The sequence below is a fragment of the Dromiciops gliroides genome, chromosome 1 (assembly GCF_019393635.1).
Source record: "Dromiciops gliroides isolate mDroGli1 chromosome 1, mDroGli1.pri, whole genome shotgun sequence".
Classification (NCBI taxonomy): domain Eukaryota; kingdom Metazoa; phylum Chordata; class Mammalia; order Microbiotheria; family Microbiotheriidae; genus Dromiciops; species Dromiciops gliroides.
In genome coordinates, this window is record NC_057861.1 from 635,660,321 (window position 1) to 635,679,098 (window position 18,778).

Genomic DNA, 18,778 nt, shown 5'->3' on the forward strand with positions numbered 1-18,778 from the left:
CAAGGTACACATTCTCTTTGGCCCTAACTTTTTTCACTTATAAAATCTGGCAGGAAGATCAAATGTTTTGTAAAATGAACCCCAGATATGCTATAGTAGGAAAAAAAACCAGTGGACTTGAAGTCAAAAGATTTAGATTAATTTCCAGTTTTTGCTATTTACTATCTATGTGATTTTGGATAAATCATTTTTTAAAATCCTCTTCTATTAAGACAGACTAAACTCACATTAAGTTTTTGGATTACCACATTCCTGCTGTTCATAAAAGGCGGCGAGCTAGGTGGTGCAGTGGACTGAGGATCAGGCCTGAGGTAAAAAAGATTCATTTTCCTGAGTTCAAATCTGGCCCCAGGCACTTACTGTGTGACCCTGGGCAAGTCACTTAACCCTGTTTGCCTCAGTTTCCTCATCTCTAAAAGGAGTTGAAGAAGGAAATGGCAAACCACTCCAATATCTTTGCCAAGAAGACCCCAAATGGGGTCATGAAGAGTTGGACATGACTGAAAAATGACTGAACAACAACTGTTGATAGGATCATGTACCTTAATACTGGAAGGAACTTCTTTTTTTTTAGGGCAATGAGGGTTAAGTGACTTTCCCAGGGTCACACAGTTAGTAAGTGTCAAGTATATGAGGCTGGATTTGAATTCAGGTCCTCCTGAATCCAGGGTCGGTGCTCTATCCACTGTGCCACCTAGCTGCCCAGGACTTCTTTTAAAGTAATTAAATTGGGGTGAAGGGACTTGCCTAGTCACATATTAGTGGTAAAGATGAATCTTTAAACTAGTTCCATTAATTACAAATCAATTAGCTTTGCTCTTACCACCAATGAATAAAAATGAGAATGCAGGATCTTTTCCACATAAACTGTTGTCTAGCTATGAGTCTCTTATACTATACTTAGGTAGTTTATTTCTTGGACTTAAGTGTCAGACTTTACATTAAGACTTCTCAAATTCTATCTAATGACACTCAACTCATTATTCTAGCCTTTCAGTATCATTTTGAATCCTGACTCTGTATTTCCAGGCTAGCTCACCCAGTTAACTTTGTAGAGTTGGCAAATTTGTTGAGCATTTCCTCTAGAGAAATATACTAAGGTACAGTGGAAAGTGAAGGGATTTGGAGTCAGAGGAGACCTGGATTCTAAGCCTATCTCTGATACTCTCTCCTTAGCCTTGATTTCCTCATCTACATAATGGAGACAACAATATCCATAATATCTACAAATATTTTATCACAGCTCCACATCTGATACAACAAATCACTCAAACCCTGTGGGTTCAAATAAACATCCCCTTTAATAAAAGGACTCAATACCAAGTCAAAAGACTCTCCAAGGTGGTCCAGGAAGGTAAAAGCCCTGGGCAAGGAAATTAAAAGTAAGGCAAAGGGGTTCCCTGGGATCCCAGAAGCTGTTTAATCAAGTCCTAAAATTTTATATATATATACATATGTGTGTGTATGTATATATACATATATAATGAGTATATATATGTATATTCCACCTATACTTTTTAAATTAAAAAAATAGGGACCACATTTGCCTATCTCCTGTTTTTTATCAGTTTTATCATTTTCATAAGTTTTCAAAGATCACTGATGATTGACAGAGTACTCAAATCTACACAGTATTTTCTCATACTCTGAAATGTATGGAGGTCATTTGGACTTGGCGATTCAAACTAGTTGAGGAGAGTTAGATGCCTTCCTAACCATATATCTTGGCTTTCAATTCCCCATTGACCATTTTGTTCTATTCTCTGCAGTCAGGAAGAGGTAAAGGAAATAAAAGCAAACTAAGAGTGTAATAGTTCTGCTTTTTCTTCATCGTATGCCATCAATAGTGTGTGACTGTGGAAAGAACATTGAACCTGGAGTCATAAGTGTTGCTGTTTGTTTAGTTGTTTCAGTCATATCTGACTCTCTGTGACCTCATTTGTTTGGCAAGGATACTGGAGGGCTTTGCCATTTTCTTCTCTAGCTCATTTTACAAATAAGGAAGGAACTGAGGCCAACAGGGTTAAGTGACTTGCCGAGGTCAAACAACTGGGAAGTGTCTGAGGCCAGATTTGAACTCAGTTCATCCTGACTCCAGGGCTAGCTGCCACCTAGCTGCCCCCTCATAAGAGACTTACATTTTGATTCCACTTCTAACACTTACTAGCTGTATTATCATAGGTAAATGACTTGAATGAGCCTCAATTTCCTATCTGGAGGTAATAATGCCTGGAGTACCTATCTCACTGGGCTACCATGAGTATCAAATAAGATAAAGTGTGTAAAGGTTCTTTGTTAAACTTAACATGCCAAATAAATGACAGCTATCATGATTATCCTCTTATTCTTCTCCTGTCTTTGATCTCCCTCTTGCCCCCAACATAGCAGAAAAAGTCCCTTTGTTAATCTCGGTATTCACAGCCAGGTTCAGCTCATTTCGAGCTCTGTAGTCCTTAACACCAATCTCCCAGGGCTGTGTTACTGTTTTGTATTCATCTTCTATTACCTGCCTCTGCTTGCATCTTCTCTACATGCCATTTTAAAATCTGAGGTGGTTGATAAGTTCCCCGTGGATCCACACTGGTCTCTAGAGAGAGCTCCCCTTTTCTTCCTCACTGAAATTGTTTGTGTTATAAGAATTTCATTCTTGAGAGCTGCCCATCCCTCTTGAACTGATGCTGCCTGTAGAATGTTAAGTCTTTAGAGCATATCTATCCTTAAACCCTTATCTCACATCATAGTATGCCCAGGGCATACATGAAATACTATGGCCCCAGTATGATTCACTGGTAGTACAGGTCCCAGTGAAAGAGACTTGTTTGTCCTAGGGGGTGCAGCTTAGAGGGCTATTATGGGGAGCTGTAGAAGTGCAAGCCATCAAGTGGTGGTCATAGTTTGAGTTCAGTTATCTTCAAACTGAACTTTGCAGTCTTTAGCTTTATCCCTAGTTTCTCAGGATCCACACTTTGAACCCAGGGTTATAGATTATTTTTTCCCCAAAATAACTTATAACTTTCTTATTGCATGACCTTACCTACTTGGATCCGTCATCTCTTCTCAGTATAACACCACAGAACTTAGCTCAGTATAGAGGCTAAATGGAAATTTAATGATTTTTTAAAAAAAAATTCCATTGCAATCTTTAGTTTATACATTAATCCTAATTTCTTAATATTCACTTACTACTTGACCCTTCCAGAAAGCCATCTTTTAATACAAAGAAGAAAAAAAGAGAAAAGAATCAGGCCAGCAAAGCTAACCAATACATCAACCAAGTCTGACATTATATTTAGTCTCTGTAGTCATGGACTTTACAAAGAAGGGAGGAAGGTTCATTCTTATATCTCTTTTCAGGGGTCATTCTTGAGCATTATCATTTCAAAGCATTAGGGTTTAATTATTTTGTGCTTTTCATTAAAAGTCATTGTAATCCTTGTGCATATTGTTTTTTTAAGTCTTCTTATTTCACTTTGCATCAGTTGGTATGTTTTCCCATACTTCTGTGAGTTTGTCATATTCACCATTTCTTTTGACACATTAATATTCCATTGAATCAATGTGTAACAACTTATATAGCCTTTCCACAATTGATGGATATCTAATTTATTTCTACTTCTTTGCTACTATAAAAGCAGTGTTTCGGTACATTTGTTGTTGTTTATTGTTTTCAGTCATGTCCAGCTCTTTGTGACTCTATTTGGTGTTTTCATGATAGAGATACTGGAGTAGTTTGTCATTTCCTTCTCCAGCTCATTTTACAGATGAGGAAACTGAAGCAAACAGGTTTAAGTGACTTGTTCAGGGTCACACAGCTAGTTAAGTGTCTGAGGCCAAATTTGAACTCAGAAATATGAATCTTCCTGACTCCAGGTCTGTACCACTTAGCTGCTTTTGCTGTATATAGGACATTTCTTTTTTGAGGTATATGCATAGCATTTACGTCTTAGATCAAAGGTTATGGATATTTTAGTCACTTTCTTAGCAACATTCCAAATTGCTTTCCAGAATGTTTGGACTAATTCACAGCTCCACTGACTGTGTTTTAGTGTGGAGGGGTTGTGCAAAGACAAACACACTGATGCACTGTTGGTATAACTGTGAATTGCCTAAATGGAACTTACTAACAGGAAATTGAAAATATAATGTTATCGTGTTAACATCTGAAACAGCTTGAGTCACTGCCACTTTTGGCAGAGTCTGAATTTCTAATTCTCCCTACCTTCTATTCTATATCCTATATCTTTGTTCTTGGGGAAGGGGAGGAGGATAGTGGAGAAACAGAGTACTACCAATAATTTTCAGTCTTAAAGTCTCAAAGGGGGATGGGGAAACTCTCTCACTACATTCCCTTTTATCCCATCTCTTTCTCTTAAAACTGCAGTGAATTTCTAAGCAGCAGGCACATGAATCTGATTTCATAATATTTCAATAGGTTGGTGCCAGAGATGTCAGTCAGTCACAGTCTTTGCTAGATCTCTTCCTGCAGAGAAGTAGGCACATGCTACCAGCTAACTGTTGACTAACTTCCATCAATCTCCAGGTAAACCCAAGAAACCCGGAAGTAGCTGCTTACCCTACCAGTGTTGCTTTTAGCTCAGCCCTGGCAGCCATCATCTGAACAAGCAACTTTTGTAGAAAAGGAGTCAGCCATCCCCACTAAGTGCCAATCAACAGCCCCTCATGGGGGTAGGCAATCTAGCCTAGATTAAGGGGGAATAAGGAAGTGACTCCCACCAAACAAGTCAAACCACTGCTACTACCTTAACCATCATCTCCCCTCTGACACTGCTGGATAGCTCAGGACCCTGATCCCCAAAATATACTGTTTCTGCTTCTAACCCAGGACCTCAGGCACTATTGATGGGAGAATTGACTTATAAGAAGAAGCTTCCCTTCTTCAATATCACTTTAATCAGAGAAACTTGCTGATCAACTTCCATTGATAGGCAGGTAAACCCAAGAACCCCAGGACTGTCATCAATCCCCAGACTACTTGTTTTCAGCTCAGGCTTTGCAGTCTATTCTGTGAAGCAATAAACATAAAATTGTGTTCTGGCAACTGCTTCTGTGGGTTCTATATCCACAGCTACTGAAGACCCAGAAAAGAAAATCCTTACTACCAAAGCCCTCAGCATTGTAATATGGTTCAACACAAAAAACCTATGCAGTTTTGTAAGTAGAAATTTAAGGTGGCATATTCCCATATACTTTGCTGATATATCTTAAGAACCATGGAACCCTTTCAAATGATTTGCAGCTGAAATCTTCTATATGTATTGCCTCCTTCATTAGAGTGTGAACTTTTTAAAAGTATGGGTGATCTTACATTTTTTACCCCCAGTGCTTGGCACATAGTAAGAGCTTAATAAATGTGTTTTCATTCATTCAGCAAGAAAAAAGTGAATGTTACAAAATACTGCCTTTCACCCTTTTAAATGTTCAACCACTGGAAATCAATGTGGCAGAAACTTGTAGACCAACACCTTGTATGAACATACAAGTTCCAAATGGATATGTGACTTCGACATAAAGGGTGACATCATACAAAAATTAGTGGAGCAAAGAAGAACATGTCTTTCAGATCTATAGATGGGGAAGAAGCATTTGTGACCAAAAAGGAAAGAGGATCACAAGAGAAAAAGTTGGACAGTTTTGATTATACACATTAAAAAACAATTATACAAAGCCCCAAAGCAGCTAAAATTAGAAATGGAGAAGGTAATTGGGAAAATGTCTTTTTGCAACAAATTTCTTTGATGAAGATCTCATTTCTAAGATAAATAGGGAACTGATTCAAACATATTATAATAAAAGCCATTTCCCACTGATAAAAAAAGGAACAGGCAGTTTTCAGAGGAAGAAATAAAAAAATATCAAGAGTCACAAAAAATTCTCTGAATAACTAATAATTGGATAAGCCTGGGAAGAATGATATGAACTATGCATAATAAAGTGAGAAGAACCAGGAGGACAATTTATACAATTATAGCAACCCTGTCAGGACAAACAGCTTGTAAGACTCAAGAACTGTTATCAATGCAATGACTAACCATGATTCACAAGATCCTGATGAAACATGCCACCCATCTCCTGACAGAGAGGTAATGGCTCAGGCTGCAGATTGAACCATATTCTTTTCTTTCCACATATATGATCAATGCAGGAATTTGTTTTCCTTGACTATGAATATTTGTTACAAGGGCTTGTTTTTTCTTTCTTTTTCAATAGCAGAGTTAGATAGGGAGTGAAAAGGAAAGAAGGTAGGTCGTTCTTAATAGAAAAAAATGAAATTTATTTTTAAAAAGGTTCAGTCAGGGGGCAGCTAGGTGGCACAGTGGATAGAGCACCGGCCCTGGAGTCAGGAGTACCTGAGTTCAAATCCGGCCTCAGACACTTAACAATTACTAGCTGTGTGACCTTGGGCAAGTCACTTAACCCCAATTGCCTCACTAAAAAAAAAAAAAAAGGTTCAGTCAGAGAGTATAATCAGTTTGACCTCTGAAAACTGTCCAGTGTAGTCCCCCTGTAGCCCTTCCTTCCATACTTTTGTCTCTCTTTGGCATTTACAATACAGAAAATGCAAGGGAAGGTAATCAAGCACAGAGAACACAAAGTCTGTTTCACAGGAGTTACATTCCTTTTTCTAAATTCTTTGAAATCTGCTGCTAAAATCTAGCTTTTGTGTTGGATTATACCTACATTTTCTTTCCCTTGTTTATCTATCACAAACTTTATAATATGATAGTTAATTTCTCCAAGAACACCATTATGTTGTTTTAAGAACAGTCTTCCTAATTGGTCAGAGTCTGTCCCAGAGAGGCAACTTCCCTCTAAGTCTTGAAGAATGAAATTACCATTAAAGAAATTCAAAAATTTCCCAGTTATCCTACTTTTGTCCTATAGAGAGCAAAAGAACATATCTAGATAGTAGAAATCACTCGTTACTGCTTTGATATGGTTACATAACATTTTTTGTGTGATCTATTGCCTATACACATCATCTATTTCCTCCTTCTTGCCTGGTGGTTTGTACTGTACACTGAATATAAAGTTACTTGTTTTAAATTCCATTTATCTTTACCCAAATTCTATCTAATAAGCTTTTCTTCTCCAGTTCATGGATTTTTCTGACATTAATACATCTGCTTAATGTTCAATGCTACCTTTATTTATTGTACCTATTTCTTTAGAACAAGGAATACATACCATTCCAAAGCCTTCTTTCATACACAACTCACATCCCACCAAATTTCTGTGATATTTAGGTCAACTTTATGTGTAATAAAAACACAGTGATGAGGGAAGGATATTTTTTCTAGAGCATTTTGGTGAAGGGGAGCTAATATGAGGCATATACTTCAGATGTAAAAGCACCACCATATATAATCATAAGCATAATTAATGTTATCAACATAAATATTGTCACCATCGGGGCAGCTAGATGGTGCAGTGGATGGAGCACCGGCCCTGGAGTCAGGAGTACCTGAGTTCAAATCCGGCCTCAGACACTTGACACTTACTGGCTGTGTGACCCTGGGCAGGTCACTTAACCCCAATTGCCTCACTAAAAAAAAATATATATATATATATATATAAAGTCACCATCATCATGTTAATCATAATTACCAACATGATAATTACAATAATAATTGCCATAATCCCATGTCATCCTAATTGTCAATAGTGTCATGATTATCAATGCTATTAATAATTACTGAATGTCTACCATAGGGACATCCCTTTGGGAAGACATACAGTTTTCAAAAATGACTTTTTTTTTTTCTGGAGGAGCTACAGTCTTCATGGAGTGATAGGATTTATACATATGAAAAGATGGATATAGAGATAATTAATAATGACATTGTAGGGGGTAGCTAGGTGGCTCAGTGAATAAAGCACCAGATTCAGGGGGACCTGAGTTCAAATCTAGCCTCAGACACTTGACACTTACTAGCTGTGTGACCCCGGGCAAGTCACTTAACCCCAATTGCCTCACCAAAAAAAATATAATAATGACAGTGTATAACTTTCACTTGGTTGTGTTTTCTTTTTTTTCACTCTGCAGTTTCCCTCCATATCTTGGCTTCCTTGAAAAACAAGGAATGCTCTTGAGGATTGCTTGGGTAATTTAATGTAAAAACAGTTGCCTAAGATTAGCAGGAAAATAAAATCAGTGTTTCCCTGCTCTATAGAGAAGGTATCAGAGAAGGGCAGTATGTGATACACAGCAAAGCTTTAACTAGCAGCTAACTAGAAGGATAATGAAGAACCCTTGAAAACAGTGAGTGTCTAGATAAGACCATGTAGATGGCAAGACATGAATGTGTCAAGCTGGGACAGATACTGCTTTGAACACTTTATCTTTTAAATCAAAAGGCTTAGAGAGTGGTGTATAGGAATTCCTTGCCAATGTAGTCTTTGGACACCCATGGAATACACCTTTGGACATAGAGGAATGGATGGGGAAAATTGAGATTTATACTTCTCTAGAGTCAAAGTCATCTTTGTTAATTGCATTTTCCATGTAGAAAATAATACATTTAATCTAGTATGAATGAATAATCCTGTTGGGTGATCAGGCAAAGTAGGAAGATAGCTTGAAATCCTGAGGGAATGAGGACATGAGCCAAGCTAGTTATGTATCAGAGCATGATAGAATCACAGTATCACAAAAATTGGACTTTGAAAAGGACTGAAATGCCCATCTAATCCAAATTATATCTAAAATGAAAATACAATAACAGATCTGACAAGTGACCAACCAACCATTGCAATATGGATGACGTTTAGTTATATATTTTAATTGCATAAATAAAATCAATGCAACAAAAATTGGAAGGGAATAAATATGGACCTCCACTATATATAAGAATAGGTTTAAATCATAACTTGAGATAAGAACCCTAGAAAGCAATGGGAGAGAAAACCAAAGCTGGCAAAAATTGGTATTTTCACAGGGGTACCAGGAGAAGGATATTATAGCTCTAGCTTTGAGTGCCATCCTGGGGCTTGTTCAGATAGGTTAACTCATTGACATGGTTGTTTCATTGCACATGCCTGGTTATTCAGTTGGATCAGCTCCATTATAGTCTTCTAGATTTACAGTGGTGTTGAGCTTATATTAGAAAGGAGAAAGAATGGGGTAGCTAGGTGACACAGTGGATAAAGCACCAGCCCTGGATTCAGGAGAACCTGAGTTCAAATGCAGCCTCAGACACTTGACACTTATTAGCTGTGTGACCCTGGGCAAGTCACTTGACCCTTATTGCACTGCAAAAAACCCAAAGAACCAAACAGACATAGAAAAGGGAAAGAGGGACACTAAACTGTACATAAGGATCCCTGCAGGCTGTGTGTTGAGTGAGAAAAGCATATAACACTATCTATATTCTATTATATTCTTATTTATTCTGTTAAATATTTCCCAAGTATATTTTAATCTGGTTCTGTCTTACTTGACAGTTGTCACACCAGCAATGTGCCCAGGAGCCATGTATTGGATACCGTTGATCCATTTAATAATAAATTAAACAGCAATCCTGGTTCTACTTGTGTCAGAGTGAAGCATGATGTTTTGGTAACATACTCAGTATCATATGAATAGTGAAAACAAATGCTTACAGGAGTTCAGGGAGTACATGCGATATAGTGGAATCAGCATTAGACTTGGTGTCAAAAGAGTTGGATTTGAGTTTCAACTTTTGTCCTTATTAGCAGTGTTACTTTGAGCCAATCAGGTCACTGCTCTTAACCCCTTCTTTAAGATCACACAACTTACTCTCAGGGAGAAAATCACTTTGTGGATCTCAAAGTTCTATTTAAGTCAAAGGGCTTGGATTAAAACTGGTTCTGTTGCTTACTTCCTATGTGCCCTTGAGCAAGCCTTTTTTTTTTTTTTCAGGGCAATGGGAATTAAGTGACTTGCCCAGGGTCACACAGCTAGTAAGTGTCAAGTGTCTGAGGTTGGATTTGAACTCAGGTCCTCCTGAATCCAGGGCCGGTGTTTTATCCATTGTGCCACCTAGCTGCCCCTGTAAGTCTTTTGTTAAAATACACTTTTATTGATTTATTTTGTCTTTATATTACTTACATTTTCAAATGTATCCTTACCTCTACCTTCTTCTGGGGAGAAATTGGTCAACTAAGCAAAATGTTGGAAAAATATGATGCTATGTTCCATATCCAAAGCACCTTCTAGTAGGTCTTCTTTGGGATCAATCTCAGCCATTATAATTTCACAGAATTAAGTATTAATTATTTTGTTGCTGTTTGGTTTTTCCCCCATTTGCATTGTTGTAGTGATTGTGTATATTGTTTTCCTGACTCTTCCTCTTTCACTTTGTATAAGTTTGTGTAAGACTTCTCATGCTTCTCTCTATAATTTCTCTATATTTTATATATTTACAGTTTCTATATATTTTTCATATTTATAATTTTTATAGCACATTAACATGCCACAATTTGCTTAACCATTCTCCAATCTATGGACATCATAGCTTTCTGTCCATTGATACTACAAGTACAGCTATCAATATTTTAGAATATATGGGAGTCTTTTGATTTATGCCTAATTTGGGATTTCTGGGGTTTCAGTGTCAAAGGGTAGGAACATTTTGTTAACTCTCTTTGCACAATTCCACATTGTTGAAAACATCTTTTAATGTCTCTGGGTCCTATTTCCATCATTTGAAAAATGAGGAGTGTTGGATTAGATAACTTTCAAGCTCCCTTCCAACATTAAATTTAGAATCTTTTGAAATATGTTACCTTGATAGTTCTGAGATTTCCTTGATGTGGTGAATATTGTCAATTTCATAGATCCAGTTGTGCAGATCTGATCAATGACTTTCATCCTTTGGGTGTCATGTCCTTCCATTAATCTTCCTCTGGGGATCCACTCAGCACACTAAGGGCTTCCCCCCAGATCTCTTGACATTGAGGATAACAGTGGAGCACCTGACCCACCTTCTTTTCCAGTCATTCTTCTCTCTGATGATCTAATCTAATCCTGTGAAACTTGATAAGGATAATGTAAATGATACTTGGTATTTAAAAGTACAAGATGGGGCGGGGCTAATTATAAGATCATAGATTTAGACCTGGAAGGGACCTCAGAAGTCATTAAATGCAATACTTCTGTTTTACAGGTGAAGAAACTAGATACCAGAGATATTAACTTTCCCAAGAGTACATAGTAAGTACCTGATGCTGGATTTGAACCCAAGCCTTCTTTAATAGCAAATCTACAACTCTCTTTACTGTACCACACTGTCTCCATCTATATGGATCTATACAATAACCCATCCCAAATGTCACCCTCATCAGGAAGATGTCAACAAGCATTTATTAAGGCCTTACTATGTACCAGGTACTGCATTAAGTGCTGGGGATATGAAAAAGGACAAAATAGTTCCTCCCCTTAAGAAGCTTATAGTCTAATAGGGGAGATAACAAGCAAACATCTATATACAAACAAGATACACACACATATACCATATATATATCTGCATATATCTCTATATATCTAAAATCTCTCTATATATACATTGTATGTGTATATATACATACATACACACAAACACATTGGAGGGGATATTGCAGGGAAGGTACTAGAATTAAGGGGTATCAGGAAAGGCTTCTTGCCAAAGAGATTTTAATTGGGACCTGAAGGAAGCTGGGGAAGTCAGGAGAAAAAGACAAGAAAGGAGATCATTCCAAGCATAAGGGACAGCCAATGAAAATGCCTGGGGTCAGAGATGGAGTGTAATGTGTGAGGAAAATCAAGGAGACCAAGGTCACTGGCCTGAAGAGTAGGGGGAGAGCAGCAAGCTATAAAAGGTAGGAAAGGTAGGAAGGCACCTATGAAGGATGTTAAAATCCAAAGGGGAGATTTTGTTTTATTTTATTTTTAATAAAAATATTTTGTTATTTTCTAGTTATATGTAAGGATAGTTTTCAACATTTGTTTTAATAGGACTTTTAGTTCCAAATTTTTCTCTCACCCTTCCTTCCCTCCCTCCTCCCTAAGACAAAAAGCAATCCGATATTGTTTATATATGTACAATCTCGTTAAGCATATTTCTGCATTAGTCATATTGTGAAAGAAGAATCAGAGCACAAGGGGAAAAAAAACTTCAAAAAAGAAGGAAAAACAAATGACCTAATAGTAGAACAGTATGGTTCAATCCGCATTCATAATCCACAGTTCTTTTTTTCTGGATGTTGAGAACATTTTCTATCATGAGCTCTTTGAAATTGTTTTGGATCATTGCACTGCTGAGAAGAGCCAAGTCTATAACCATTGTTCATCACACAATGTTGCTGTTACTGTGTACAATGTTCTCCTGGTTCTGCTCCTCTCAGTCAGCATCAGTTCATATAAGTCCTTCCAGGTTTCTCTGAACTCCTCCGGCGCATCCTTTCTTACAGCACAATAGTATTCCATTACATTCATATACCACAACTTGTTTAGCCATTCCCCAGTTGAAGGGCATTCCCTCGATTTCCAATTCTTTGCCACCACAAAGAGAGTTGCTATAAATATTTTTGTACATGTGAGTCCTTTTCCCTCCTCTATGATCTCTTTGGGATACAAACCTAGCTGTGGTACCACTGGATCAAAGGTTATGAACAGTCCCATAGGCCTTTGGGCATAATTCCAAATTGCTCTCCAGAATGGTTGGATCAGTTCACAGCTCCACCAACAATGCATTTGTGTTCCAATTTTTCCACAGCTTCTCCAACATTTATTTATTTTCCCTTTTTGTCATATTAGCCAATCTGATTAGGTGTGAGGTGGTACCTCAGAATTGTGTTAATTTTCATTTCTCTAATCAATAGTGATTTAGAGCATTTTTTCATGTGGCAATAGATAGCTTTGATTTCTTCATCAGAAAACTGCCCGTTCATATCCTTTCACCATTTCTCAATTGGGGGGAATGACTTACATTGTTATAAATTTGATTTAGTTCCCTATATGTTTTAGAAATGAGGTCTTTATCTCCTGTATTTGTGTTTGTTTCTTATCTAGTATTGCTTTTTCTGATATTGTTTCTAAATATTATCTCTCCCCATGTCTAGCATGGTGCTCTGGAGACATTGATGCTTAATGTTTTTTTTTTAAATGAAAACTAAGTGATTGGAGGAATGGGTGTGGAAAAAAGGATAGGGGGGCTTTAGCTGAATGCAAACTCAATGAATCAACAATGTGAAAGGGAGGAAAAAAGTTAATGTAATCTTATCCTTCATAGGAAGAGAAGTGATGGATATTCTGTCCTGGTCAGTTCATGTCTAGAGTATTTTGTTCAGTTCTGGTCACCACATTTGAGGAAGGACATAGACAAACTTTAGGATATCCCAAAGGAGGGAAAGTAGAATGGGAAAGAGTATGGAAATCATTCTTTATAAAGGTCATTTGAAGGAACTAAAATGTTATTTGGAGAAGAGAAGGCATAAGGGAGATGTTACAGCTATCAAGCATTTGAAGTGATATATATAGAAGAGGAGTAAACTGATTTTACATGTTCCTAGAAGGCACAGAATCTCAATTACTTCAGAGAAGGAAATGGTTTGATTTTTTGTCTTTGTGTACCCAGTGCCTTGTATATAGTAGGTGCTTAGTACGTTTTTATTGAATGAATGAATGAAGGAACTAGAAACAATTGGCAGAAGTCACTGAGGGAAGGTTCTGTTATTGAAAGAAAAAAAATCCCGTAACAATTAGAACTTACCAAAGGGTCATGTACTACCAAGAGTGGCATGATCTTTCCACAAATGGAAATATCCAAGTATATAGTAGATTGCCTTTTCAAATCAGGTTTAGACCAGGTGACTTCAGAGGGCCTCTCCAACTCTCCAATTTTGTGATTTCCCACCTCAAGGCTGATGTGCTTGGCTAACCTTGGGCTATTACTGAATCAAGAAATGAAGTGAGTTCTTTCTAGAGCTCCCGACAGAGAGACAGATTTTCAAAGCTCCCCAACTCTAGGTGAGCCTGAATCTGGGACACTAACTCTGAGTTTTTCTGAGGTGACAGCGAGCCCTGGTCAGCAATCCCATCACTTACGCTCTCATTTTGGCTTTCTGTGCTCAGTGGTATTTCAGGCTGGGTGCCCAGCACTCTCAGAATGGGCTCTCACAAACATTATGACAAATTACAAGCATTTCACTCCACTGAGTTCCTCGAATCCTTCCTTAGCAGGGGAGGCAGAACTCAAGGCTATAGAAGGAGCCTTTGAAGGCAGCAGGGCAAATCAACTGGCAGAGATTGAGGATAAGCGGTAATAAAATGTGAAAGGCTGAGCTTCTGTCCTTTGAGATATATTATGCAGTTTATAAATAAAGTTCCATAGTTTAAGCCATATGTAGAAGGATGCAGTTTTTGGAGGCTTCCCAAAAGCTGACCTTGAAGAGGTCATTACATGAAATGTCTTTGGGAACAACTTCCAGATGCATGTAAGAAACACAAAATAGAACATGAGATTTTGTGCCTGGGATCTTATGAACTGATTTGGTATCTTAAGATCTTAAGATGCATTTCTACTTGCTAATGATGACCTGCTTTATTCACAACTTTCTGTCACAGCTCATCCCTTTGCAGAAATGAATCCTTATCAGAGAAGACCCTCCTATTATTTACTCATTACTTGATTGTGACTAGGTCTGATGGGAAGAGAATTGGACCAAGTTTAGGAGACTTGCCTTTTAGTTCCAGACCTGTCACTGACTCTTTGTGTGTACTTGGGTATATTATTTCCACTCTCTGGGCTTCGTTTTGTTTACCTTTCATGAAAGAGAGTTGGATAAGATAACTCAGGTCTTCCTTAGTCTTTCGCATGTTTGATGAACTTTATGAATTCTCTTCAGGAAAATAAGTGGTCTTAAGTACATCCAAACTCTGTCATGTTGTGGGACCTTTGATGAGTCATTTCTTGAATTTGTTCCCTATTCTGTAATAGACAAATATTGGACTCAATGATCCTTAAGGTTTCTTATTAATAAAATTCTGTAGTAATAACTAGCTATTACTTTGGCTCAGTGATTTTGTAAGTCATATCCTCTCCACTAAGAGTCTTTCTCTGTCTCTGTCTCTCTCTGCTTTTTTCCCCCTACCCCCCAATAGAAAGGTTATAATGGGCTTTTCTTCTCCTAATTCAGACCATCAAGTCAAAAAATATTAATGGAGCTTCACAGTAAGTTCAGTGCTGTGCTACATGCAATGAGGAATGCAACAGAAGGGCAAGAAAGTATTCCCTGCCCCTGACAAACTGTGTCTTTTTGAGGGCATATAATTAATTTCAATTCAATTCAACAAATACATATTAAGTATTGTCTCAATGTAAGGCTTTGTGCTAGGAGTTGAGGGTTTAGGGTGGGGTTTTTGTGAGGGAGAAATCTAGATTTTGGGAGGTTTTTGTGGGGCAATGAGGGTTAAGTGACTCGCCCAGGGTCTCACAGCTAGCGTTAAGTGTCTGAGGCCAAATTTGAACTCAGGTCCTTCTCAATCCAGGGTCGGTGCTTTATCCACTGTGCCACCTAGCTGCCCCTAGATTTTTTATTTTATCTATATGGGGAAATATCTATGTGGGAATTCCCCCTACTAATGTAGACCTACTGCTCATTTGTAATGTATTATCCCAGAATTGCCTGGGGGTGGCAAAGGTGAAATGGCACTGAGAGGTTATTGCTTTGTCTGTGGTGAGATGCCTTGCTTGGACTTAGACCCAATTCTTTCTGCCTCCAATTTCATCCCTACATTCACAATGTGGTGCTGCCTCTCTGGCTCTGGGGCTAGAAAGACAAAAAGGAAATGATCCTTTCCCTTAAGGAGTTACTCTCTGAAGTGCTTAAATGCAACCCTGCCCGTTTGTTATGGTTTCTATGTTGCTGAAAACTGGGCTGAAATCCACAGTGGTTTTTTTCCCCTAAATCATCAGCATCCTGAGCGCTCATTTACTTAACTACTGGGTCATTTCATTGATCTTATTGGTTCACAAGGAACAATTAGAGAATGAGAATGACTAATGTGTTTTCTATGGCACTTTACAAACCTTATTTCATTTGTTTCCCGAGTCATTCCTGTGAGGCAGTCAGAACAATTAGTGTTATCTGTATTGTGTGTAGCAGGAGCACACTGATTTTGAACTTGGGAGATGAGTGCTGCCACTTAAAACTATGAGATCTTGGACAAATCACTTCTTTTGAAACTTGGTATCCTAACCTATAAAATGGAAAAAATTATAATTTTCTCTTTAATTTTTTTTATTTTTAGTTCCAAATTCTTTTTCCTACTACCCTTCCCCTATCATTGAGAAGGCAAAAAAATATGATATGCATTATACTTATGAAGTCATGCAAAACATACTTTTGTTACCCCTCTTATACCATTTATCCCCTTTGCCCCACAGGACTGTTATAAGGCAAGTGTTTTTGTGCCCTGTAGAGATATGAGCTAACAGGGAAGGAAACAGAAGCTCAAGGGCTGAGATGACTAGACCAAGGTCACAACAACTGGTAGAACTGAAACCTAAACTTAGATCTCCATTTAGACTTCAACAAACTATGACAGAGCTTTAGTTATGCTCTATTATATATTAGAACTTTGCTGGGCACTGGTGGAGATACCAAGATAAATGAGACTTGGTCCCTGTCCTCATGATGCTTACCGTCTACTAGGAGGATAGGACACATTCACAAATCATTCTAATACAAAATAATGTATAAATGTATTAGAGAAGTGCCAGTCAAGTCTTTTCCTAGATCTGAAGGGGGAACAGGTCATTATTGCCCTGGAGGAACCCAAGAAAACTTTATGAAGAGGGGATGTACATGTATATATGTATAAATGCATACATACATACATATGGTGCATATGTATGTATGCATGCATGTAATTATACCTATAATTATAATTTTACACACACATATGTTTATACACATATACATACACACATATATTCTTCTCCTTAAAAGATGGGTAGGGTTTCATCAGACAGAGATGACAACAAAGAGCAAGAGCCATTTCAGGTACAGTACTAAACACTGTTAGCAAGGACCTGGAGGTCCTTGCTGAAGGTAGAGGTAGAAGTCTAGTTTGGTTGGAGGAGAATAATGTAAGGGAAGCCTGGAAAGGTGGAAAAGATTTGTGGCTTGAGCTGAGCCTTAAATGATGGATAGAATTTGGGGAATCAGAGAATATGCAAAGGGGAACATACACATATATACAATCTATGTATGTGTGTGTATATACTATATACACATACATGATTGCACATGCACATATACACATGCATGTAAGTATATTAATATTTGAGGCATCCCTTGGGGTTGCCAAGTAGATAAAAATATTTGAGATGGTCTACTAGTCAGGATGGAAGTAGCCTTACCATTGTTCTCCTTAACGCTCAGGGATTTGCCCTGACAATGGAATGATTAGGGCAAAATTTTGACAGACTAACTAGCCCTCTTCCCTTCTATAAGGGAGAGCTGTGGCAGAAACCATATAGAGGAAACTGGACCTTGGGAAGAGCAAACATGTAAGAGTGGGTGTGTACATATTCAGGCATGCATGTGAAAGGCCACCACAGTATCTGACAGCTACACCAGTAATTGAAAGGAGCATCCCAAGGAATTATGAAGGGAGAGCACCAGCCATGAGACGTTCAGTGCTAGTTTAGAGGGCAGTGGCTCTATGACTGAACCTTGTTCAACATATACATAGCAGATTCTGGATTGCTAGAACTGTTCACATAACTAAGACCAGAGCTGTTGAAACCTCCTTCCCCATATCTCTCTACCCACCCTCTTTCCTAAAGTGGTATATATCTTTCCAGAATCTCCATTTCTAAAGATTTTCTTTACATGTTGTTTACATTTTTCTTTTCAATGTGTTTAACCATTGTAGCACTATGATATGTCATTTTATATATGTGTTAGAAAGACAAGCAATATGAGAGGCATAGGGGTCTTTGGACCTGCAGAGTGCGCAGGAGAGAGGAATGGATTTTAAAATTGTAGTACATAGTTTGCCAGAGAAATTCTCTGTCTGAGGGCCTGTGAGATGTAGAAAAATAATTTTTTGATTCATATGTTTTATAACTTCCTGGGAAAAAGAGAAAGAGGCAGACAGAGACAGACAGAGGTAGAGGGACAAAGAGAGGGAATAAGGGAGAGAGAGAGAGGGAAGAAGAGGGAGAACCAGAGACAGGGAGACAAGACACAGAAACTTTGACATGAATCTTTCTAGGCAAATAAATTAGTAGGTGTGTGTGTGTGTGTGTGTGTGTGTGTGTAGAGATGGTGGTGGTGAGCAGTTGATTAAGATGATCTGGGACTTATATGGGAAGTAGGGAAAATAAGAGGGCAACTAGTGGTGCAGTGGATAGACCACTGGGCTGGGAATGAAGAAGATTCATCTTTCTGAGTTCAAATCTAGCCTCAGACACCAGCTGTGTCATCCCGGACAAGTTACTTAACCCAGTTTGCCTCAGTTCCTCATCTACGAAATGAGCCAGAAATGGCAAACCATTCCAGTATCTTTGCCAAAAAAAACCCCCAGATTGGGTCACAAAGAGTTGAACACAATTGAAAATGATTCAATAGGAAGTAGTGCCTTGGCCAGCTCCTCTTCCCTATATTTTCCTGATGCCGATTTCAAGGGAAAACCATTCCATTAAAAGGAAGGTCATAGAAAGTCATGACTGAGGGGGTGGAGCTGAGAGAATGACTAGAAAAGCATAACCCAACTCACACAAGGGTGGGGGCAAGTGAACAAGAGAGA